At 46.9% G+C, this 26,031-nt stretch overlaps 1 protein-coding gene across 2 annotated transcripts in view; it reads right to left on the minus strand.

Annotated features, from left to right (window-relative positions):
- LOC135897809 (sarcospan-like) overlaps nucleotides 1-25,277 on the minus strand; it is a 297,173-nt gene extending 271,896 nt beyond the window's left edge. For both annotated transcript variants that reach the window (XM_065426514.2, XM_065426511.2), the window contains exon 1: nucleotides 25,137-25,277. The gene's annotated coding sequence lies outside the window, so the exon portion shown is untranslated. The remainder of the gene's footprint in view (nucleotides 1-25,136) is intronic.
- Nucleotides 25,278-26,031: the final 754 nt, after the last annotated feature.

The raw sequence follows: 26,031 nt of genomic DNA on the forward strand, positions 1-26,031 counted from the left end.
AGGCATAACTTTATAATACCTCGTTTAACGAGCTTTGAGTGCGCGGAGTTAAAAGGCAGGAGTAGTTTCTCGGTTCTAAGCACCAGCACACATGTTTGTTTGCACGGCACAGCCTGATATCTAGAAAGCGCAAGGAATCATCACTGGGGACCTCATACGTAAGTTCTAGAGGCTGCAGCTTTTTCTTAAAGATCGCCAAGACTTCCGAAAGAGCAGGCTCGAAAGTGTGATCAGTGCAATCAATAAATACCAGGTAGTCTTCCACAAACCTGCACACTTTGACAGCAGGGGACGCGTCTATGAGACCATGAATATTGCGATCATGATGAGCTAGATAAATATCACTTAGTGCCAGCACCAGGCATGAAACTATAAAACACCATTCCTTTGTATGTAATTTCGGTCATTCCATGAGGTGAAAGTTGATTTCCAATAGAAGGTCAGCAATTCAAGAAAGCCGCTAACAGAAACACCTGCAGCATTCTTAAAGCCAACTGATCCAAAGTCGTCAATGCATTCTTCCAAAACAGTAGCAACTTGTCATGAGTGACTTCAATTCGAAGGCCACCCTTGCCATCGATTCAGTTTTTAAACGTGATGACAGTGTTTCTCTTGCAAACGCGAAATTGAAAGCAAAAAAGAACTATGCAAATCCCTTAGCCTTGACAAGCTAGAAAAAGTGATAGAAGAAACTAGAAACTAAGCCTAGATATTTTCTATTCAGCTAAGACGCATAAGATTGACTGCCCTCTGCGGGTTATCGTAACTGAAGCAGCGACTTGTCAGACAGCTGTTGGCTTGTTTTCGCAAGATAAACTAAACCTTCTTATCATTGACGATCCTTTCCTTGTTAGAGATTCCGGTGAAGTTATTAGTTTTTAAAGAGAGAATGATAAAGGACTCAAGATGGTCTCGATCGGCGTTAAAGATCTGTACTATTCACTTTCGTATGACTAGTTGCTACCGTTTGTTGATGAATGCATTGATGACTTCGGATCAGTTGGCTTTCAGAGTGCTGCAGATGTTTCTGTGAGCTGCTTTTTTTAATTGCTGACCTTCTATTTGAAATCAGCTTTCATCTCATGGAATGAACGAAATTACATACAAAGGAGTGGCGTTTTATATTGTCACGTGGTAGTGAGGTTAAAGAACACAGTAGCAGTGCTGTGAAAGACAAAACTAGCTTCTATTGGGCGAACCTGTGCCCACAAAACAGGCTGCACTTAAAGCACAACGAAAGCGGCGAACACAGTCAGCGATCGTCGAAAATCTGATCAGCGGGTCAAGCGCGTCGGCTTTTATACAACAGTCGTCGAATGTTCCAGACTAATCGGTGGGACCCGCGTGCCTTCCGCAATGTTCTACACCATTCGCGTCACGCGATGAAATCTGATAGCACAAGGTTCGGTGACAACAGACAGCCGGGCAGAAGCATCGATAACTTTCCAGAAACTTCGGATATATGCAGGCGCGTCCCGCGCTGTGCGATTACATTTGTTAGGCTGCGAAACGTGGTCGCCCGATAAAGATAAGTACACGTGTCAATATGATCATGCCTGGCACCGGTACTAATGCCATCTTCGACTGGTCGTTTCCGAGCGCTCTGGAGCGCTCTCGCGAGCGGCGTTGTCTTCGGCTGGTTGAAAGAGGGTGCCCGCCCTGCGTTCGGCTGGTTCTTCTCGATTGCTCTCTTCCACCTTCGAGCGCTCTGAGGCGCTCCGAGCCCTGTTGTCGGAGCAGTCGCCGAAATTGAAACGTCATCGCAGAGCCGCGTTGCTGCTGTTGGCGACGGCCCATCGTAACCTAGGCAACCTAGGCCACTGCGACGAACGCTCGTCCCGCCGGCGCGTCCGCCGGTTTTACCGGCAGCGCCGGGAGCTTTCGATAAACGAAACATCGGACGTTGGTAGTAGTCACGTGGTTTAGCATCTGCCATTGCCTCCTCCGAGAGCGAGTCGCACGTTTGGCTTGCGCGCTCGTCCTCTACCTCTGAGCTCGGGTAACGCCGGATCTGCCCGACTCTGCTTCGGGGGATGGAAGCGACCAGCCGAAGATAGCATAAGTGATATTTAGCTCATCGCTGACACAATATTCATGGTCACATAGACGCGTCTACTGTTGTCAAAGTGTGCAGGTTTGTGGATGACTACCTGGTATTAATGATTGCACTCATCATGCTTTCGAGCCTGCTGTTTCGGAAGTTTTGGAGATATTTAGGAAAGAACTGCAGCCTCTAGAACTTACGCATGAGGTCCCCATTGATGATTCCTTCCGCTTTCTATATCTCAGGCTGTGCCTTGCTATCAAACATGTGTGCTGGTACTTCGAACCGAGAAGTAAGAACCCACTCTTGCTCCACAAGCTCAAAGCTCGTTAAACGAGGTACTATAAATTCATGCCTCGTTAACAGCCTGAATAAATCTTGCTCACACAAGATGCAACATAGTCTTGCTGCACAGGTTGATCCCCTTTCTTTGGCTCGCTGCCTTTTGGCCTTAATTTCAGACATAGCGGAACAGCATCTGAGGCGCAGAAAACGTGACGAGCCCACTCAGTCAAGGAACCAGCCGGTTGAAAGACGCAGGTTTGCAGAGCTACCGTATGTGCATGATGTCTGCCATAGGCTAAAGGAGATTGGGCAGCGTGCAGGACTGACAGTCGTTTTCTCAACCCCACAAAAGCTGGCAAGGCTCTGTAAGCGTGTAAACGCGCCTAAATCACGTCAGAGGTGTGGCGATGTTGGGGACAGAAAACGTTTTGTGACATGCGCAATGAATATGGTTTACCGAATTCCCCCCTCTTGCGGCTGTAAATGTGTTGGGCAGAGAGGCAGGTGCTTGAACTATCGTTTAAGAGAGCACTGTAACAACCGTCGAGTCAAGCTTAGGCGTAATAAGAGTACCCTATTATCTGTAAGCGAGGACTGACCGAAACAGAGAGGGAATCATGAATTTCGTCTAGTTAACTTTAATGCTAGAAGTATCGTGGATAAGACTGCAGGCTTAGAGTACATTTTAGTGAACTATGAGCCGGATGTTGTTACGATCACAGAGACGTGGTTGCGTTCAAAGATTCAAGATAATGAGATAATACCTCCCGGATACAAGATAGTACGTCGGTATATAAGTCTCGAGGAGGCGGCGTTGCAATAATGAAAGAAAACATTGAATTCAAAACACTAAACGGTATCCCTGGACACGGCAGTGTTTGGTGTGGAGTGACTATTGGAACGTCATAAGTCCTTCTCGGTACAATTTACCGACCCCAAACTTCCCCCTTTCATACTTAGAGTCGATACATAGTTACTTAGAAGCAAACCTTAAGCGCCACTGTCGACTACTCCTCAGCGGTGACTTCAATTTACCTGGAATTAACTGGGACACATTCGCAACAGAATGGCGGGAACAGCCACATTGCGATTTGCTCTTTGACATTGCATTCACTCATGACCTTTCACAAATTGTTCGTCAAAGTACGTGAAATTCCGGGGAAAGTCCATGTATCCTGGATCTGGTATTCCTTGACGGGCGCTTTGACCAGTTTGAAGTGTCGGTTGAGGAGGGTATCTCAGACTATGAAGTTGTCTTCGTTCAGATAGCACATAACGAGACAAAGTCAAAATATAAAAGGCGGTTACATATTGTTACGTGTGGAAAGACACAGACGAAAGAAGCTATTTACACGGTATTTACACTGGAGCCTGGCAGCCAGGCTGACACTCGCTCGTGTCAAGGGCACCGACCAACTTCGTCGTTCTTGCGGCGGCTCGTCTCTTGAGCATCGCTCGATGATATTGTAATATTACCCCCGGCGGCAAAAGCACCGTCACGCTGCTGTTAAATATCCAAGGTGCATGGAGAGTTGTAGGGCTTGAGTCGGGCAACGTGGACAATGTCACTGGTTGTCACAGCGGAGGACGTAGTGGGCGTGGCTAGAACGATTTCATAGGTGACATCGGTCACTTTGCGTATCACGCGATATGGGCCTGTGTAACAGAAAAGCAGTTTTTCACAAAGGCCGACTACGCGATGGTGACCAAAGCCACACGAGGGCGCCGGGCGCAAAATGGACATCATGGTGACGGGGGTCGTAGCGTTCTTTCTGCTTGTCTTGAGACACTTGTAGACGAGCACGCGCAAGTTGGCGAGCATGGTCAGCATGGACGATTGCATCACGGGCATAATCCCAAGTTGAAGCTGTGGTGGATGGAAGCACAGTGTCCAGTGGTAGCGTCGGTTCGCGGCCATACAAGAGGTAAAGTGGAGAAAAACCAGCAGTTTCGAGACGGGAAGAGTTGTATGCAAAGGTAATGTAAGGTAGAGCCAAGTCCCAGTCACGGTGGTGGTCTGAAACGTATTTGAATAGCATGTCTGTAAGGGTGCGGTTCAAACGCTCAGTGAGGCCGTTCGTTTGAGGGTGGTAGGAGGTGGTAAATTTATGCTGTATTGAGCAGGCACGCATGATGTCGTCACTGACTTTAGCCATAAAGGTGCGGCCGCGGTCTGTAAGAAATTGACGCAGAGCACCATGCATCAAAATGATATCATGTAGGAGGAAGTCCGCAACATCAGTTGCACAACTGGTCGGAAGAGCACGGGTTACGGCGTAGCGGGTCGCGTAGTCCGCCGCGACTGTAACCCACTTGTTTCCTGATGTGGATTCCAGAAATGGGCCGAGAAGCTCCAAGCCGACACGATGGAAGGGCTCGGCAGGGATGCCGAGCGGCTGCAGGTAACCAGGGGGAGCTGGGAAGGCTTCTTGCGTCGTTGGCAAAGTTCACCAGCGGTGACGTAATGTCGTACGGAACGGGCAAGGCCCGGCCAGAAAGAACGGCGACGTACACGGTCATAGGTTCGAGATACGCCGAGGTGTCCAGCCGTTGGTGCGTCGTGAAGCTCTTCTAGAACGGTGGAAGGAGGTGTTTAGCTAGTACAAGTAGCAACTCAGAGCCATCCGGATGAAGGTTACGACGGTACAGAGTGCCGTCGTGGAGGACGAAGAGGCGTAGAGCAGTATCGGTCGGAAAGTGTTCAAAACAGTCAATGAGTGTTGTAATGTAGGCGTCACGGCGTTGCTTATCGGCGAAATGAAGCAGCTGGGATACAGAGAATACGCAAGAAGCACTGGCGGTATTGGAGGAGTCAGAGTCGTCAACCAGGTAACGCGACAAACTGTCAGCGTCTTGGTTCAGGCGGCCAGAGTTGCACACCACGGAATATGAAAATTCCTGTAGCATCAAAGCACATCGACCAAGCCGACCTGTGGGATCTTTTAGCGATGAGAGCCAGCAGTAAGCATGATGGTTAGTGACTACGGAAAAAGGGCGACCGTAAAGGTAAGGATGGAACTTCGCAACCGCCCAGACAACAGCAAGGCATTCGCGTTCCGGAATGGAATAGTGTCGCTCCGATGGTGCTAGGAGGCGGCTCGCATAAGCAATAGTGCGATCTATGCCACGCTGACACTGGGCTAAGACGCCACCTATGCCATGACCGCTGACATCTGTACGTAATTCTGTAGGGGCATCAGGGTCGAAGTGGGCGAGAATGGGTGGTGAGGTTAGAAGAGTGACGAGACGAGAGAACGCGGCGGCTTCTGTAGTACCCCACGAGAATTGTACGCCTTGCTTGAAAAGATTAGTTAGGGGCCTAGCAATTGTGGGAAAATCTCGAACAAAACGACGAAAGTACGAGCACAGCCCTACAAAACTTCGAACGTCTGCGGCTGTCTTCGGAACCGGAAACTCTCGGACAGCGCGAGTTTTGTCGGGATCAGGCTGTACTTCGGAAGCGTCAACGAGATGGCCCAGAAGAGTAATTTGTGGGGGGCCAAAACGACATTTGGACAAGTTAAGTTGCAGCTTCCCCTTTCGCAATACATCAAGTATAGTTGTGAGACGCTCAAGGTGAGTGTCGACCGCTGGCGAGAAGACGACGACGTCGTCGAGGTAGCAGAGGCATGTGGACCATTTTAAACCTCGGAGCAAGGAGTCCATCATGCGCTCAAAAGTGGAAGGGGCGTTGCATAATCCACACGGCATTACTTTAAATTGGTATAGGCCATCAGGTGTGATGAACGCGGTTTTTTCTCTGTCGTCAACAGCAATCTGCCAATATCCCGAACGAAGATCAATAGACGAGAAATATCTGGAACCGTGCAGGCGCTCAAGGGCGTCGTCTATACGTGGGAGCGGGTAGACGTCCTTCTTAGTAATGTTGTTCAAATGGCGGTAGTCAACACAGAAGCGCCACGTGCCGTCCTTCTTAACCAACACCACAGGCGACGCCCAGGGACTCGATGAAGGCTCAATGATGTTTTAACGAGCATTTTGTTCACTTCTTCTTGAATTACTCGGCATTCCGACACAGAAACTCGATACCGTCGTCGGTGAATAGGCGCAGCACCGCCAGTAAGAATCTTATGCTTGACCTCGAGTGTCTGGTCTAAAGGGCAATCGTTGAAGTCGAAAATATCGCGGTAGGACGATAATACTTCGCAAAGGTCTTCAGCCTGCATAGAGGACAGATCCGTCGCAACCATTTTCTTTATGTTGGTATCAACGCCCGAGTCTGGCGCGAGGGGTTTGCTAAGCTCGCGAGAACCATCGGTCGATAACGCTGCCACGTATTGGCCGCCGAGACAATCAATGGTGGCAAGGCAAATAACTTGCGGTAGAATTTGCTTTGCCAATCCAAAGTTACAGACAGGCACGCGAGTGTGGTTCGCAGTAATAGTAAGTACACTGTGACGCACGGGGACGTCATATTGTATTGGGATGTCGGGCAGAGGAGTGAGGATGTACTCGCCATCAGGAACTGGTGGAAAAGACAACAGTTCAATGTAGGCTATGGACTTTGGCGGCAGACGAAGAAAGCCGGTGGATCGTAGGCGGCAGTGTGGTGCGTCAGAAGGTTCTGCGAGCATTGGCAACTTAAGGCGAAGGGTACTGGAAGAGCACTCAATAAGAGCAGAATCACCGTAAAGAAAATCGAGGCTGAGAATGAGGTCGTGGGGGCATTGAGCAGTTACGGTGAAGAGGACAGGAATGTGGCGGCCGGCGATGCTGACATGTGCCGTACACATGTCAATGATAGGCACAATGCCACCATCCGCAACGCGGACGACGCGTGCCAACGCTGGGATGAGGAGCTTGGTCAGTCGTCATCGGAAGGCAGCACTCATAATAGAAAGATGTGCTCTTGTATCGATGAGTGCCGTGACAAGATAGCCCTCAACGTCAACGTCAAGAAGGTTTCGGTTAGTAGGTAACGTGAGCAGAGGATTTGAGGGCAGGATCGACAACGCAGCTTCACCTCCAGAAGCTGCAGTGCCTCGTTTTCCGGCTGGATCCAGGAGGCGATAGGCGGCGAAGAGAAGCGGCGAGGTCGCGGCGAACGAGACTGCTGGCGTCGAGGTGAGGGCGAGCGGCTGTAACGAAGGTTCGGAGCAAAGGCATCAGCGATAGTGGGTTCATGGCGGGTGGCATAGGGTACAGAAGGTCCAAAGGTGCGGGAATAAGTGGCGGCTTAAGTCCGAGGAGGTGGTGGCCATCGGTTTCGGCAGTGACGGGCGACGTGGCCGATGTGACAGCAGTGGAAGCAGATTGGCTTGTCATCAGGGGTACGCCATTCGGACGGGTTGCGGCGAGATGTGGCAGAAAAGGACTGCCGGGGACGAGGAGGGCCGCTAGATAACTGAGGAACGCTGTGCCGAGACGTGGAACACGCGGTGCTCAGACCCGTGTTTGCAAATTCCTGTCTGACGACAGCCTGAATCATCGCGATGGTTGGTGGAAGGCGTCGTAGAGAAGGCTGGCGAACAGGTGGTCTAGAGTTCGCGGCGAACAATACGGGTGACGTCGTCACAGGTGGTGGTCTGACGCGGTCGACCTTCACATGTCGACGTAGCAGCCGTGTTGGGTAGCCGCGCAATGTGGTGTGAGATACGGTGGCTCTTAGCCTGTTCAAGGCGACGGCATTCTTTTTTAATGGAGTCTGTAGTCGAGACGTTGCCGAAAACAAGCAAATTGAAAGCGTCGTCGGCGATGCCTTTTAGCACATGTGCCACTTTATCTGCTTCGGACATATTATCGTCAGCTTTACGGCATAAAGACAAGACGTCGAGGATGTAGGAAACGTATGGCTCTGTAGATGACTGAACACGAGACGCAAGAGCCTTTCTCGCGGCAGCCTTGCGCCCAATGGGGTCGCCGAACAGTTCCCGTAGCTTTTCTTTGAAACTGTGCCAACTGGTTATTTCGTCATCATGCGTTTGGTGCCACACGCGTGGGGTGCCGCCGAGATAAAAGATGACATTGGCGAGCATAATCGTTAGGGTCCCACCTGTTATTAGCAAAGGCGTGTTCATACAGCTTGATCCAGTCGTCGACATCCTGTCCCTCCAGGCCAGAGAACACACCTGGGTCACGGTGTTGGGCAACCGTGACGATTGGAGTAGTCGCACAAGCCGAAGCCGTTGCAGAGGCGGACTCGTCACCGGGAGGCATGGTGACAAGCTGGGTGTGCCGACCACTTCGGAGTTCCGCGGTGAGGACGAGGATCGCTGACCTCCACCAGAAATGTTACGTGTTGAAAGACACAGACAAAAGATGCTATTTACACGCTATTTACACTGGAGCCAGGCATCCAGGCTGACACTCGCTCGTGCCAAGGGCACCGACCAACTTCTTCGTCAATCTCGCGGCGGCTCGTCTCTTGAGCATCGCTCGATGATATTGTAATAATATGGTCCAAATTTTTTGGAAGCTGATGACACAAGTATTATTGACTACTTGTCATTTGCACTGGACAATTTTGATTCCCAAGGTGATATCAATAGTATGTGGCGATCATTCAAGCATATTATTTTCCATTGTATTAGCAAATTTCTGCGGCTCGTAAAAGAAAGAAAACTAAACGGAACCCTCTGATCAACAGAGAAATCATCCAACTAAAACGTCGAATAAGCCGCCAGAGACGGAAAGTAACAAAAGACCCCGCAAAAATAACTTGAGTTGTCTGCACAACTGCATTCCATGATCACTGAAGCCAAAAGTAAATATTGCAAAGAAACATTGACAGATTTCTAGAGGTCGTCTCCCGATAAATTTTGGCGTCATATTTCGAAAAATGACAACGAGTCGCATAGCATTGTAGTTGATAACACTGTAGTTACTGATCCTGCAGTGATTGCTTCTTCTTACGAGTTCTTCGAGTCTGTGTTTTGTGCTCCATCCCAATCCAGTACTGAATCCATACTCGCCTCATCGCTTCGCTCGGAAGAGATGCCAGACATTGAAGTCTCGTATGAGGGAACTGTAGTTCTTCTACTAAACATTGACGTCAAAAAATCGGTAGGCCCCGATGACATACAGAACGCATGTCTGCGCAGGTATGCGGAATGGGTTGCGCATTATTTAAAAATTATGTTTGACGCGTCACTTGCGGAAGGCGGAGTCCCTGATGACTGGCTTACGGCAAAGGTTATACCTGTGCACAAATCTGGAGATAGAAAGGTAATTGAAAATTATCGTCCAATATCGCTGACCTGCGTTTGCTGCAAGCTCCTAGAAAATTTGTAGCCAAGTCAATTTACACGTACATCGAAAATGCGAACTCATTATTTCCCAACCAACACGGATTCCGACAGGGCCTTTCCACAACAACACAGCTTCTTGGAACAATCTATGAGTTTGCCAGCGCATTAAACAATAAGAAACAGATAGATGCCATCTGTCTGGATCTGTCGAAAGCATTCGACAGAGTGGTACATGCAGAATTGATGGTGAAAATGACTAATATGGTAATAAACGCGAAAATAGTAAAATGGATAACCGCGTACCTCCGGGGCAGAACCCAATACGTAGAAGTGGAACACTACAAGTAAAAACCGTTGAACGTAACGTCTGGTGTCCCATAGGGGTCTGTGTTCGGTCCTATACTATTTTTAGTATATATTAACGACATTTCCTCTGCAATTGACGAAGGTATCATGGTGCGACTTTAGCCAATGATTGCTTGCTATACGAAGAAATTAATAGCACAGAAGATCAGAAATTACTTAGTGACGCTCTTAGGGCTATAGAAAAATGGTGCGACAGATGGAAAATGAAAATAAATGAGAATAATACTGTGGTATTGCGCATAACGAATAAGATAAATGATATTTTTGATTTTAATTACACAGTGAATTTTCCTGTGCTTTCCACGGCTGATGTGCTGAAATACTTAGGCATACATATATCTGCGAATTTAAGCTGGTCGAACCATGTTACAAAAGTATGCCAAACTGCGGAAAAGAAGCTTTGATTCTTTCAACGGAAATTGCAGTTAGCCTCACAGTCAGTAAAACTAACAGCTTATTTAACGTACGTTCGACCGATGTTAAAATATGCCAGCATAATCTGGAACTCTTATCAGTCAGGGTTAATTGAGAGACTCGAAACAGTTCAACGTCGAGCAGCAAGGTTTATTCTATCGCGTTATTCTCGCACAGATTCAGTCGCCGAAATGCTCGGTTTGCTGAACTTGCCTACGCTCGCTGAACGCAGGCGCATAGCTAGGTTAAAGTTCTTTTTTCTTCTCACTAAAACAAATTCAACATCAATAGCAAGTAGTATTTGAAAGCACAAGGTAGAACACTACGGAAAAGGAAATATAATACTTTTCAAGTACCTCAGATGCACATTAACGCTTACGCATTTTCTTTCTTCCCAAGAACCATTAAAGAATAGAATGAATTACCGGTGTTAACACGAGAAAGCATCAGTGCGGAAGAATTTGAGAAAAACTTAAAGCAATATTGAAAGATGCACGCACGTATACGTGCTTTTTTAGGGGGGGGGATGACTTCGTTTACTAACACTGCATTTATAGTCATATTGATCGGAGTATCTGTAGAATATTTCACTTATGTATCTTCCTTGTTCCCTTATGTTGACCTATTAAAACACTGTTCATGTACTGCCTTCATGTACTGTGCTAATTGCCGAAATACTGCTATTGACTTGTTTTATTTTTGTGCTATATGTATTATTGTATTACCATGTATTGTACTAATTGTTGAAGTTCTGCTTTGAACCACCCTGTAGCAGCCGGCAGGCCAACAGTACGAGTAACAAAAAAGCGTCCATAACACTGTTCAAGGCCACTTGAGTTTCCATTGCCGGGACTGCGGCTGCGTGCCCTTTGAAGCTACGGAAGTTGTTGCGAGACTCAGCTCCCAGCTCACCCGGGAAATCATGGAAGCTGGGGTGCTATGCAGGATGCGTCGAGTTTCTCGTTCACCCGAGTTTTGCCCGAGTTTGCTCGACGGCAGTCAGTGAACGGAGATAGCGCGGAACGGGCCGAAGGTGCAGGCAAAAAACTATGTAGACAAGAAGTCGCGTATGACAACATGAGCGCACCCTGCGCGGCACGCTGCTTCCACGTTTCAAGCGCAGAAGGCTGCACAACGAAACGCGCCAGCGCCGCGTATTGTTATCAACGGATTATCGCAACTTAGCGATACCGTGACTGCCCCGCTGTCTGTCAGCACACTTGCCGTGAGCCGTTTGCCACGCCTTTCCCGGGCGCGTCAAGGGCGTGCCTCATCTTTCGGGCGCTATCTATCTATCCTCCATCGAATGCGATTGGGGTACATGCGGCGCATTCTTGCACCTACACTTTCACTCAAACGAATACGTTAAAATACGACAAATAAAATAACGCACATTTTTATTTCTTTAGGTATCTGTTTTTCGTTTTCAATGCTAGAAATTTGTGATGACAAACGGAGATCGAGCAAATTATTAAATTTTGCACTTCTTGCCGTGAGTGGCGACAGGGAGGCGAAAGCTTAGAAGCGGTACATTGAAGCGGGTCGCACGCACGAGGGCGTTCATACGGTGATAAGTCGCCTAGGGGCGCTGCAGTGCTATTCTCAATAAAGTCGGTCATGATCCATGGAGGGTCATGGCCACTCTTTCTCTATTAGGAGAATAGAAACGCAGCGCCGCGGTACGGCTGTTCATCGCAGGCGCTTCACTAGGCTTTAAGGCCCCCGCTTTACCGACTAAAAACGACACAACCGCTGTCGCTGTAAAATGGCGGTATGTTATTTTAGAGTGCGTAGTGACGCAGTTCAGTGAAAATGTACCAGTTTATCTTTGTGCGCGAAGCCTCTGCGATACATTGCGAAACGTGCGTGCTTCCCCAGCGACAGAATTCATCGCTTGTCATCGCTTGCCCAGTGAAGGCGCCTCTGAGCGCATGTACGCAGTATATGAGTGTGTTGTGCAGTCGAAGGTGCTTGCGGATTACCTCTGCTGGAGCCAGCAGCGATCGTAGATGGATATCGTAACGACACCGCAGCACTCGCATTTTGGCAGGTGAGGGCTCTTGTGTGCATTTATGAAATCAGATTTCGAACGGAGAGAGGTGTTGGAACTGTTGAGTGCGCAGTGCCTGTGATGAAGAAATGCCATTGCACTGGGCCTAGAAGAGCGAGCGATTCTCGGACGCTGATCGTGTTCACGACGTTGTGGCTCCGTTTCATCACCGATGACAGAGCAGCCATCTGAAACGAATGCCGCAATAAGCACTCCTCAGCATCGTCGTCCCCCTCGACGCCTCGACGCCTTGCAAGCACCTACAGTGACGTGCCGATAATTATTTACTGTGCGCTACGCGCCGCAATGCAGGCAGTGAAACCGTGTTGTGCGGCCATCTCAGCCCGAGAGGATGTATGCCAGCGACAGTCAACGCTTTGTTTTCGATAGTGGTGCTCAGTACATCACCGATGACAGTGCGTTGTGCGTGTTTTATGTCGGCGGTCAAGATTGTTGATGCCTCTCAGCTCGACACCGCGTCGCTGTTGCCGGAAGATAAGTTGGGCGTGGCCCAACTGTAGTGGGTGCGCGCGCAATAGTTACATGCCTCGCGCGGGGCGTGACCTCTGGTTTTGATTGACAGGCGAACTCGTGCTAAACTCGTACATCGCGAAACCCCCTCCGAGTTCAACTCGGGAACATGGCGGCGGCAGCAGCAGCCTGTTTCATTGCATCCAGCGGTAGCAAGCGTCAGTATGACCGTCCGGACCCGTTCACCTGCATGACCGACGGGGAGTTTCAGCGTCATTTTCGCCTGTCGAAGACATCAGTGTGCTGGCTGTGTGACGAGCTAGGCGAAGACTCTCGTCTGCGGAGACAGCGTGGCGGGCTTCATTCGCTCACCGTCGTAGAGAAAGTCATCTGTGCCCTCCGTTTCTACGGGACTGGGAGTTTTCAGGGAAGCGTCGGCGCCGAGCGTTACATCGGACGCCATCAAACTACTGTTAGCCACTGTGTCAGAGATGTGTATGACGCGCTTATCGATGCGGCAGTGCGTAAGCGGTGGCTAGCTTTCCAGAATACTGCGGCGGAGCGGGCATATATAAAAGAATGCTTCCCACTTCGTGGGAACATTACGAACGTAGTCGGGTGTGTCGACGGAACGTACGTAGGAATTAAGGCGCCTTCAATGTCAGCGTTACTGTGATTAACAGACTTTTTCGCTGGTTGATCACTTTTTGTCGATTGTTCTACTTATCTGTCAGGGTGCCTTCCAAATGGCTCACTTTCTTGGGAAAGGGGTTAAGTATAAATAGATAAATGGATATCACTAATTGTGCGAAGTAACCTATGAATCCTAATCTCATAAACAACTTGGGGTTCTTCATTGGTGAAGTTACTAAGTATGCACAATACTGAATTTTGGTCATGCGTAATCTATCGGCCGCACTATGAAACAGCGAGGCATTGCACAATTTGTTGCAGCGCGAGATGTGGATGTTGCGCCAAGCCGGTTGTGCCTATGCATTTGTGGCGAAATGAAAATGCATTGAGAATCTTAGTGTGTTGGCTTGCATGAAGAAAATACTTCAGATTGTTTGCTCTGTTCGCTGTCGATGCATGTGCCAGAGGTTCAGTGCATCTTTTTTTTGGGGGGGGGGCGGCGTTACTCTGGATGGATAAATTGTATATTTTCGTCTCATAATGGGGCTCTAATTCTTTAGCATTAGAACAATGCACATCCGATACTCTGCAGAACTCTCTGTACGTGAAGATGTCATGAACCACCAAGGCATTATTACATATCGGGAGAAATGTGGTGCAGATGCCAATGAAAAGTGGGTCTTTAACCTACCATGATAAAAATAAAACTTGCAGAGCAAATAGACCATTTGTACAGGTTTAGAGCAACGATTACACAAAACGTGATATGCCCAAACGAGTAAACACTTGCCGCATTGCCAAAGTAGACTGAGCGACATGCAGCATATATTGGCATTGAACATGTCTCGTAACTGTTATTTTTATTGTAAGCCCTCGCTGTCACACCTTTCCCTCCAGCACTCCCTTTACTGAAACGTGGCACTGTCTTTCCATTGGTGTCATGATGATAATGGTAACGGCAGCAGCAAGGCTGGTTAATGCTTGCCTCTTTGATTCCTGTGAGTTTAGTGGTAAAGAATATGGCACGTTCATACATACAGCTGTGCTGCAAAATTTAACATTTGTGATTTTTCGCAGAACTAATTTGTGTTGGGAAATTTCAAAGATGTGCACCATTGTGGCCTAATAACTAGAGCATTGGTGAGGTTGAAGACGGTGTATTGGTATAGAAGCTTGAAGTTTAATTGCACAACAATTCGACGGGACACAAAGAGAAATACACACAGCAGAATGCTTTGCTGTGTGTGTTACACTTCTTTGTGTGCCGTTGAATTGTTGTGCGATCCAACTTAAAATAGAGCATTGGGCTTCTTTGGTGCAGGACCGAGGAAGTGTGAGCTATTCGACAACATGCCAGTGCCTTGCCACACACTTATGGAAGTCGGAAGGTTTGCAAACAAAGCTTTGCTTTCAAATCCAACTGCTCATGTTATACAAGCGCTGATTGAAAGAACCATCACACAAAAATAATGGTGAAATCAATGGCCTGTGAAAAGTGTAATTTGTATATAGACACTGTTGACATAATAGGTGCCATACCGGTGCCATAATAGGCGCCATACCGGGCTCAAAATTGTACTGGACAGAGCAGTTTGTTTCCTATGTGAAGCTCGACCTCCCATTACATGCTGTGCAAATAACCAAGCTCAGTTTGTTTTGACGTGCTACACAACATTCAGTGTAATCTGTTTTTGATTCTAAAGAAGTGCCAAACACCACCTCTTTTTCAAGGACGTCATGGGAATATTTGGCGAGACCTTTTTCAGCCCCTCATAATGGAAGTGTGGTCAGCCAGCTTTGCTTGGATGCCTTTATAGATTTCTGCTCCTGATCATTGTGTGCTATCAAATTGCAGAAGTCTATGCAACTGGTGCAAGGCATTACGTGTTTCTATAGTCGGATACAACTTTAGGAGGCTGCGGAATCTGCACTTTAAGGCAGGTGAATACAAGCCTGCACCAATGGGCACGCGCTCGAGACTGATATTGTGCCGCCAGACAGACTAATATGGCTCATTGGAGAGGGACTATTCCTTTAGACGTGTAGGCAATCGGCTGCTGCGCTTTGGTCATCTGGGTGGGGCCTCTCCTGTCTTCTGAAGTTTTATCCTACTGTAAAGGATGCTGCTTTTCATACAACACAAAAGGACAAAGTGTACAATTATTTGGCCTATGAAATGGACACATCAGAAGTGTGCTATGCAAGGGCTTAAGATGTGTGAAATATGGTACATGCAATTATAAGACAATGTTAAAGAATATGTGGTATCGAACATGCATGTAATGGCACATTTGAATCGGGGAGTGTTGGAGTCATATGCACAGTCTATAGGTGATAGCATTATTAAGCTCCTGCTGTTTCCTTTCTTCATTGTGAATTACACACACCGTTCATCTTGTGGCTAATGAACACGCACTGTATTCTTGCACATAGAAAGAACAAACAGCATGATGACGTGTATGCTGCATTAGTGTATTTTTTATTTACATGGTCCAAGAGTGGCACAGGTTGTCTTACGTTTTTGCCTATTTTGAAGGGACACAAAGTGCATGTTATAAGTCTCCTAATATGCACAGCACAATGTTTACTGCAATAATTTTATTCATGTTGTTGAATAATAAACAAAATATTAAACTGAAAGCTCCTTTATAAGGTGCCTTCTGTGGGCTCGACAGGACAGCAGTGAGGGCACCGATACTACTGTTGCGGAGCAGCCCTCTGGACCTTTGCCACACTCTCAAGAGCACGTGCCTGGCGCTCGCCTACTGCCACCAGGCGGTTGAGTGGCTCCAGCAGCAGAATGTTTTGCTGCAAAAAAGTGTATTGGAATGAATCAGCCACATACAAACCATTATTTACAAAGAAAAATGCTCGTTGCACTATTAGTACTAAGTGCCCTTAAATGTGGAAGCCTCTAGTGTAGTATGCTTAGTAAAACAATGCGTTGGGACAACATTGCTTTATTTTTCAAAACTGGGGTTTTCTTTTTCACAGCCAATTGTCATGTTGATTAGTGTGCCAGCAGCTGAGGTGGCCCTGCACCTTCACGAGTCTCTACTGTCAGCACCACAAACCTATTTTTGTTCGCTGCAAAACAAATGCCTCACTCTACAATCCCGTCTTATACGAGCTGATTGCATCCTATGCCTACAAACATCATATTCTTGTCCCATTACGCAATTTTCTACCATCGTTGGCTGTAGTTCTCTCTCCTTGACATTCATTCTGTAATGCTTATGTAATCACCTGATATGAATTGGCAACAAGTGATCGAATACGTGCATGGCCTGCCTGCCGATTCCTTTCTTTTTTAATCTCAACTAGCATATCAGTTGCCACGGTTTACTATGCCACTGTCTTCCTGCCTTAATGCTATCTGCAACAATTTTTGTTACTTCGCTTTCTACACAGTCCTTGACATCTCAAGTTTCTTTGTTAACCTCCAGGTTTATGTCCCATATTGCATAACCGGTGGAATGCAATGATTCTAGACTTTTTTCAAGGATATCGGTAACGTGGCGATCACGATTCGGTAATGCCTTCCATGTGCTGTTCAACCCATGAAATTTTTGTATAAGTTTCCTGCTTTATATCAGTACTTGCTATTGATATTTCACTTGGATAAAGATACTCTTCCATAAATTTTCTAGCCTAATGTCACTCATGAATTTCTGTTGCCTCACCAAGTTAGTGAAGGTTACCTTCATCTATTCCATATTTTCGCGGGCCCACTTGCACGTAAAAGCACGAACACTCATTGGTTCTCACTGCCTTCTTTAAACTGCTGGACATTCAGTTCGTTACTACGAAAGTGACTTAATCCGTGCACTCTTATTATGCTAAATATGAAACAGTAGAAATATACTTATCTGCAGTTTGTCGAAGTCTCCTTCACTGTGTTGGTAGCGAGATCCATCGTCGGTACCACCTCGTCGCATCGTAGCTACTATATAGGATGTCTACCTTATGCCCACACTATGTAATGTTCGTGACGCTCGCAGTCACGCAGAGTGGAGGAACTCAGCGCACTCGCAGAAGCAGCACCGGACAAGTTGTTTCTTCAGCACTTCGCCGTGAACAGTAGGTGCGCGTTGCGATCTGTAAAATCGCCGAAGCTATTGGCAGTCTTACCGGGTGCACGGGAAGATTGCCCACGGAGGAACAGAACTATCCAAGAAATAGTGGCCTTCGTCGAGCCTGATCACTACGTCGCGCACTGCAAGCTCGTTGTACGGGTTTGTTTACACTGAGCCTCTCTGATGCTTAGCCGCCATGCTTGCCCGGTGAATGGATGTGATGACGCCACTACAGCGCTCCCTCGTGGTATAATGCGAAGCGTACTAAATTACAAATTAGTCTAAGACGCATTCAGTGCACATCTCGTAAGCTTCAAAATGCTTCTAAACCACGTTAAAGTAACTAATAATATTGTACTAAATGCATTTGTTTTACAACTTGCTTCTGCATGTAATGCACTCGGTGGAACGACAAACAAGTGAAAGAAGGCATGACCATGCACCGACGGTATGATCACGTGAGCCCCAGTTTGTCGACCGCCCAGAAGGCAACGCCCAAGGAATGATAGCCAGCCAGAGTGAATCTAGATAAACCAATGAAACTGGAGGCTTGTCGAAAGATAAACTGTGTCTCGGTACCATTCGTGCTTTCATCTTGGGGTGTCGCCAGAGCTCGTGAAGATCCCGAGTTTCGCCAAACTCGACGCATCCTGCATAGCACCCCTGATTTCATCAGAAAACTTGGTAGTGTGTGCATTCGCGCCCCCTCTATCGCGCTGACCCCTAGTGAAGTCACGTATCTCAACAGATAGAAATCGGAATGTTCGTTTTTTTCAAGTGATCATGTTCTTAGCACAGGGACTTGCTGTTAGAGCACCCCTTGTGACTGCCTTTCATTTTCTGCGCATGCCCCCTCTTGTATATATACACACGATATGGCAACGCAGTAAAATTTTTTGGAAGTCAGCGCTGTGTATGCCGTCTCTCGCAGTCCTTGTCCTTTGGGCTGTACGTCATTTTTTATCTGAAGTGGAGCTTGGGCAGGAGGGTCAACGGGAAGGGGTAGGTCAAGTTGCACAACACCGGCTGAACGGTCAATAAGAGCAGAATGGACGGTGAAAAAGTCTAGTCCGAGGACCACATCATGAGGGCAACGTTGTGACACACTAAACAAATCGGACATGTGGTGGCCGGCGACACTCACATGTGCAGTACAGATTCCAAGCACAGCCGCAGTTCCACCGTCGACGACGTGGAGCAGCCGAGTCGGAGCGGTCAAGTCGGAGCAGATGTGAGTACTTTCTTCAAGCGCGTTCGAAGCTCCGCACTCATGATCAAAATTTGCGCTCCAGTGTCGATGGGTGCTGTAACGGGCAAACAATCCACGTCCACGTCCACAAGGTTCCGATCAGGAGGCAGGGTCAGCAGAGGAATTTCAGGCTGGGGTGCTAGACCAGCGTCACATCCAGGAGCTGGCCCAGTTAGTTTCCCGTCGGAAAACACCGACGTTAAGCTGGTGACGGGAATCGACGCAGATGGGTCGAACGGGAGCCGCGACTGTGTGGTGATGATGAGCGGCTAGACGCAGTAGCTCGAGCCTGAGTGGCTCAGGTGTGTCTTTAACGGCGGTGGAAAGTGCAGGTAGGCGAGGATTCACTGGGGAGCGACGGTGGGCGGGAAAGCTTGGTCAAGAGTGGGCTGGCCAGGAACTTCGCCAGTTGCGAGAAATGTGGCCCACACGTCAACAATAAAAGCAGATGGGTCTATCATCATGTGCGTGCCATTCAGTAGGTTGAGATAGTTCGGATATGGGACATATTTGCTCCGGTGAGCAGGGGCAAAGGCAGCAGGTGAAGCGAAGTGAGCATGGTTGCCGGAGCAGATGGAGGGAAGACCCACATTGGCAAGTTCTTGGCGAATGGCCGACTGAATGAGAGACACGAACGGCCGCGAATCTTTAAACCACTGCGTCAGTGGCGTGGCAAGAGACGCTGCTTCGATTTCTCGCCGGACGACACGTACGACGTTCTCGGAGCAGGTGGGCTCACGCGGTAGACAACTGTCTTTTTCATTTGCCTTTATTTCCATAAACATAAAATTTATGGGGGATTTAATGAAAAAGTTACTCGGAGAAACTTGAAGGGCCTTAAATTCGATCTGAGGGCGGCAGCAGCAGCAGGCACACAGGCACTGATTCAGGACCGACAAAAGAATACATAAGCAAAAATATGAGAACTTGGCTTATACGTTATGCCAGCAAACAGAAATGCAATGTAAAAAAAACATCACAAACCATTAGAAAAAGCTACGCAATCCGCAGTGTACACTACAGTAACAAAAGCAGTGATAGAACTACTAACCAGATAAACATTGTAAGGAAATAATAATACATGATTCCGCCGTTGACAAAGGCTAATATCAAACGCAGTGGTGCAGCGACAGTCTACCTCAGGAACAGTCACAAACAACAAATTAAGTCGTGTTAAAAAATCACTGAAATACTCATACAGACGCGATATAGGACCAGAAATGACATCTATGTTACTACGTTTAAGCATGTTTAACAGGCGTGGTAAGCGATGGTGTAACATTTGAAGAGCATACTTAGTGTGAAGATGCGGCACATACCAATGCTTAGGTGACCGTGTGCTGTATTCTGTTCTATTTCTAATTGATTGCACTAACGACATGATGTATGACTGGCTTTGTTTTACTTTTTAAGATAGGCTAGTAACAGTCTGAACTATAACAGAGAATGCAGTGTGAGTAATTTCAACTCTTTGAATAGAGGTGCAGTGTGAGCGCCTACTGGAGCATTACAGATGCTACGTATTGCCTTCTTTCGAAGCAAGAATGACCGGCTTAAGTTTGTAGCAGATGTCGTACTCCACACGAGACAGCCGTAGTGTACACGACTCAGGAAGAGAGCGTTGTACAAACTATGTTTGATTACGTGGCAGTGGTTTTAAACTGTAGAGCGCCCGAGCGACTTGCGAAAGTTTTCCTCCAAGGAAGTCGATGTGATCTGTCCATAACATATGGCTGTCAAAGAACACATCTAGCGTCTTCGCTGACCGACCAAGCTCAATTCTTGAAGAATCTATCATAATGTCGGTTTCTATGTGCACACCTTTATTTTTTGTTTGAAATAAAATAGCTTTTGTTTTGTCAGTGTTAGTTTTTAAGCCATTATCCTGTGACCACTTCTGTATTTTTGCAAGAACAGTGTTTCCGGTTGAAACCAGGCTTACAATGTGGTTCGATGAAGAAAAGGACCGTAGTATCATCTGCATAGATTGTGTATTTAGGTTCACTATCGACGAGAACAAGGTCATTTACGTATATATTGAAAAGAAGGGGGTCCAATATGCTCCCTTGGAGAACACGAACTGTTACTTGCTTGAATTGGGAGCAGATGCCATTACCTTAAATGAGTTGATTCCGCTGATTTAAAAAGATTTCACTATATCCAAAGCAATACCACGAATACCGTAGTACTGTAGCTTCTTCAACAAAAGTTCGTGGTTAATAGAGTCAAATGCCTGACTGAAGTCGATAAGAACCCCGAGCATGAGCAGCTGGTTTCAAAATTTCGCAATAGTAGTTCCTGTTGTGCTTGTAACGCGATCTGGTCTGTCCGTCTCTTTTGGAAACCATATTGACAGTCAGTGAACAGGTTATGTTTTTCAAGCAAATCTGAAATACGTCGAAATAATATTTTTTCAAGTCCCTTTGAAAATACTGGAAGTATAGAAATGGGTCAGTAATTAGATATGACAGTTTTATTGCCTTTTTTAAACAGTGCAAGTACTTTAGCTGTCTACATTTTGTGAGGAAATACCCCAGATGTCAGACAGAGGTTGTAAATGTATGCTAAAACAGGCGATATAATATGTAAGACTTGCTTTACAGGTGTAATCTGTATGCCCACACGTCGATGAAGCTGCGGTACTGGGTAGACGCGTAAACTGCTGCACTATGCGGCGGCTCCTCGTGTCTTCAAAGCAGCGACACTCGTTAATGATCTCATTGACCGTTGTTATGTTCTAGCAAACAAGCGGGTTAAACGCGTCATCCGCAAAGCCTTGTAAAATGTGGCCGAGCTTGTCTGCCACTGCCATATTGTTATCCACCTTGCGGCAAAGAGCGTGGACGTATGTGCACGGGTCACAGGATGCTTCTTAGCAGCACGCTGGCGGCCGACGAGCTTGCCGAACAAATCTCTAAGCTTCTGTTTGCACTGGTCCCAACTTGTAATCTCTTCGTGTGTCTCGAACCGAACCCGTGCTGTTTTCTTTAGGTAGAATATTTTGTAAGCCAGAATAAGCGTGTTATCCCACCTGTTGTGTGCGCTGACTCGTTCGTAATTTTGCAACCACTCCTCAACGTCAACGTCGTCAATCCCGGAAAACCTGCCAGGGTCGCGAGGATGGGGCAGGATGACCATCGTTGGGGACGACGGGGCTGTTGTTGAGGACTCACCTTTGGATGACGTGGCGGCCAGGTTACGACCGCTGTGGAGCTTCGTCTTGCACAAGTGACTACCCCGCACCTACACCAATGATGTTACGGGAATGAAGAAGCGTACGGCTATTCGCAGATGGTTTTTAATGGCGGAGCCAGCAAGCGTAGACCAGCGAGAAAACCTTAATCTCTCCTTCGTCATCTTCAGGGCCACCATTAGCGTCCTCTTCTTGACACACTACAGACTGTGAGAATATTGACAATATTCTCGTAAACTTCAAGACAATATTATTAACGTTTTGTCATGGTGTAACAAGTGGTCTATGAAGTTTAACTTAAGCAAATGTAAATGCATGCGCGTATCACGGCGTACCAATACTACTAATCTGCATACATATTCCATCAATAATAACCCTCTCTCAGTTGTCTCATCGTACAAATACCTTGGACTAAGCATCAGCAGCAACCTTTCTTGGCAGATTCATGTCGACATTATGTGTAGCAATGCCAATCGCATGTTGGGCTATTAGCGCCGAAACTATCTTCTGCACCATCGTCACTGAGACTAATTCTCTACAAAACATTAGTTAGCTCCAAACGAGAATACTCATGCGCCATTTGGGACCCTGTTAACATTACACTCATAAACAGCATAGAAACCATTCAAAATCGTGCAGCGCATTTCACCTTATCTAACTACTCCCGATATGCTAGCGTTACCTCAATGAAAACAACACTTAACTTGCCAGAACTTTCTTTCCAGCGTAGATGCTTCCGTCTTTCGCTCTTCCATAAAATCTACCACCACAACCATTTCTTGAAACAACACGTTATCACCCAACCACTATACATATCATCTCGCTCTGCCCATTGTTTCAAAATTGGTGTGCCGTCTTCACGTACTAAACTTTGAGCAATGCATTCATCCATAGCACAAGCAAAGATTGGAACCACCTTCCCGTCACCGGTGCAGCCATTCTGCATACCGACACCTTCAAAATCAGCATTCATGAAACCATGGTAGAGTGTATAAGCGTGACTAAACAAGGACGTAGAAAGAAACAGATACACAGACACAGCGCATTCATGAAACGTCAGGTTGAATATGTCTTTGTATCTTGCACAACTTTTTTGTTATGTTCACCCACTGCTTTCTGTAATGCTTTGAGGCATTGAAAGTATCTTAAATAAATAAATTAATAAAAATTGCGGTCCGTTGGACAGCTAGCTGCGAATCAAGCTAAAGGATGCACAACGTCTTTCATACCGCGGAAGCTTAGCAAAGAGCATTCTCTTTGTTCTATGTTTCTATGTTCTATTCTATATTTACCAGAATCAAATGTCTTCTTGAAGATGCCTAAGGTATATAAATGGTTTTCTATATTAGACATCAGTTTTCCTTAATATAAGGTAACGTCATTTCAGTTAATTTGGCTTTCAGCAACCCGTACTGATGTCCTAAGAGCTAATTGCACCTATTGAGATAATTTTCAAATCTTGAATGGCTCACCTTCTCTGCAATTTTCGAAAAGCACGAACGTATAGATAAAGAACTGTAATTATTGAAATCCTGATCTCTGCCTCCTGTTTGCAATACGGTCATTCTAAGCAATTTACATGTCAGGAAATATTCGAAAAGACAGAATAGAATGTGTTATGTCGCATAACAGTTGACATTATAAATCACATAGGGCTTTGATTGGCAATACCTTAATAGCATGAAAACCGGCTGAACAGTTTTTCTTTAGATTTCGGACGTTGAGGTTGGGTAATTTATTTATTTCTCAAGACAAGTACACTTATGTACATGATGTGGAAAGGGAAGCAGGAGAAGGTTGAGAAGCACTTCAGACGCGGCTATACAGGTGCGCGAATAGACACTGTAAAATCAGGCTGGCCTGAGTCTCTTGAAAGTATTGTAGTGTGTTGATTAAGTTATACCTGTATACCCTGTCAGCTAAGCACGTTATCGCTGGCTCTGAAATATACACTGTCAACACCTATATGAACTTTGGTGTGAAGTTCTGTAATAAGGTCCGTTGATGCTCCCATATTTCCAGTATTAGAATAAACACCAATTGTGCCTTATATCATATATTCATATATGCCACAGTCTACGTATCGTTGCCTCATTACTAAAGTGGTTAAAGCTTATCCACCCAAAATGGAGTACTCATACGTAGTTTCGTACCTACGCCAATCTGAACCTTTCAACAGCCCTGGAATCTACACAGATTCAGACAGCAATGATTCACTCTGACTACACTTACCACACTAGTGTCACTAAACTTAAGTCAGAAAGTAAAGATTGTGATCCTCGAAAAGTGCCGAAAAAACCACAACCTTACACTTTTTTATAGGTTTTGTAACTCACCGCTTCATGAGATTGACATCATCTATGCGCATCGCACTGTATCGCATTATATATCTACACGAACTCTATTTTATTCCTTCTTTGTTCACTGGAATCGTCTTGCTTCATAAGCCGTGCTCCACTCCAGTCCTGCATCAAGGCATCCATCGAAAACGTTACCCAATACCTACCTCACGTTGATCACACCAGAAGGAGCATTTGACGAATGAATATGTTAGCAAAGCCCTGATTAGATATGAAAACAGTATTTTCCCTTTACCTTGTGGGTGCGTGTATCCGGTCAGCACGTTTGGTTTTCAGTTCGTGCCCTTTTCTCTTCAGTCTCAGTGATGGTTACCACAAGGATTACATCTGAAGAAAATCTAATTTGTTTTCGCCGAGTAAGTTCCTTAACGTAGCGGTTAGGAAGGTTACAATATTCAAAACAGCGTAGCGTTCAGCTACTTGGTCATCTTTAATAACGATGAATAATAAGCATGTGCGCGCAATGGTGACCAGGATGAAGAAGACGGACACAATAGAGAGCTCGGTTGCGTTCGTTTTCTTATTTGTGGTGTCCATTCCACGCAGCACATGTTTATTACAATTTTAATTTCATCGTTAATTTGGCTCTGTTAGCTGGAGGCTCCTGTGTGACGTCGCCCTTGGCTATGTCTAATTGAGCGCTGGAGTTTTTCGTAGTTGCGGAGATATCTTGGAATCAAACATCTCGGAACTAACAAAATCGAGATGGTATGGAGGCCGTGCTTAGCCAAACACTCGAGTGTGCTGTCCGACAAGCACAAAGAGCACGAGCATGAACGTCGCTCACCACGGGTAGCGACGATGGCGAACGGGAGGATTCGGCGATCCCCAACAGCAGGCCCCCGACGTCAAGGGCGCCGCTCTGCCGCCACGAGGAACTCGTACGCGAAGCGATCGCCGGCCGAGTCGCGTCACCCGCTGTGTGGCGAGCGGTGCTTTCCGCCTCAGGGCAGTTGGGAACAGGCGAGCGCAGGCTTTGCGTCCAACAGAAGCGGAGGCCGAGAGAAGCGTTGCCGTGGCGAGCGCCATCTCGCGCTGCTCGCAGGAAAGACGCGCATCTGCTTCTCTAGCACCATTCTGGAGCGTCGCGGGGCACGACGATGCTGGAGGGGATACGGGCGCTCGCAGTGCAAAAATAGCAGGGGGAAGGGCGCGAGCGAAAAACAAACACACGTAAAAAAAGAAATGCCTAAAACCCTTAGCAGTCGAGCGACGCGCCGCAGTTCCGGTGTTTTTTTCCGCCCGCGTGAACATACTATTGAATGCCATTTGATTGAATCGTGTCATGACTGGCTCAATCTTGCAATAGATAAAGAAATCACGAATCAAATAAAGGCTCAGCAAGGAACACCGCATAATCGATGACACGCCGTTAGTATACTAGCAGATTGCTCTGATTGCGGAGTTCCTTACTTTACTCGATGAGTCTGAAACAAAGTGGCCTGGAAGAAGTTATTGCTGGCCGTACGCATGTGTCACCACATGAATTCATTCGGCCGCCATAGGAAAGACTGCCTCGTCGCTCTGCGTCATTGTGCGCAGTGGATCTACAAGCATCAGCACCGAGCGGACTGCCGGCTTATTATTGTTATGATTACTTTTTCGTACTCACAGAGCCACCAGGCATGTTGTCAAGAACAAGTGTGGTTACGATGTGCAACTCTTCAAAGCGCAGGTAACGA

The sequence above is a fragment of the Dermacentor albipictus genome, chromosome 7 (genome assembly GCF_038994185.2).
Source record: "Dermacentor albipictus isolate Rhodes 1998 colony chromosome 7, USDA_Dalb.pri_finalv2, whole genome shotgun sequence".
Taxonomy (NCBI): Eukaryota; Metazoa; Arthropoda; class Arachnida; order Ixodida; family Ixodidae; genus Dermacentor; species Dermacentor albipictus.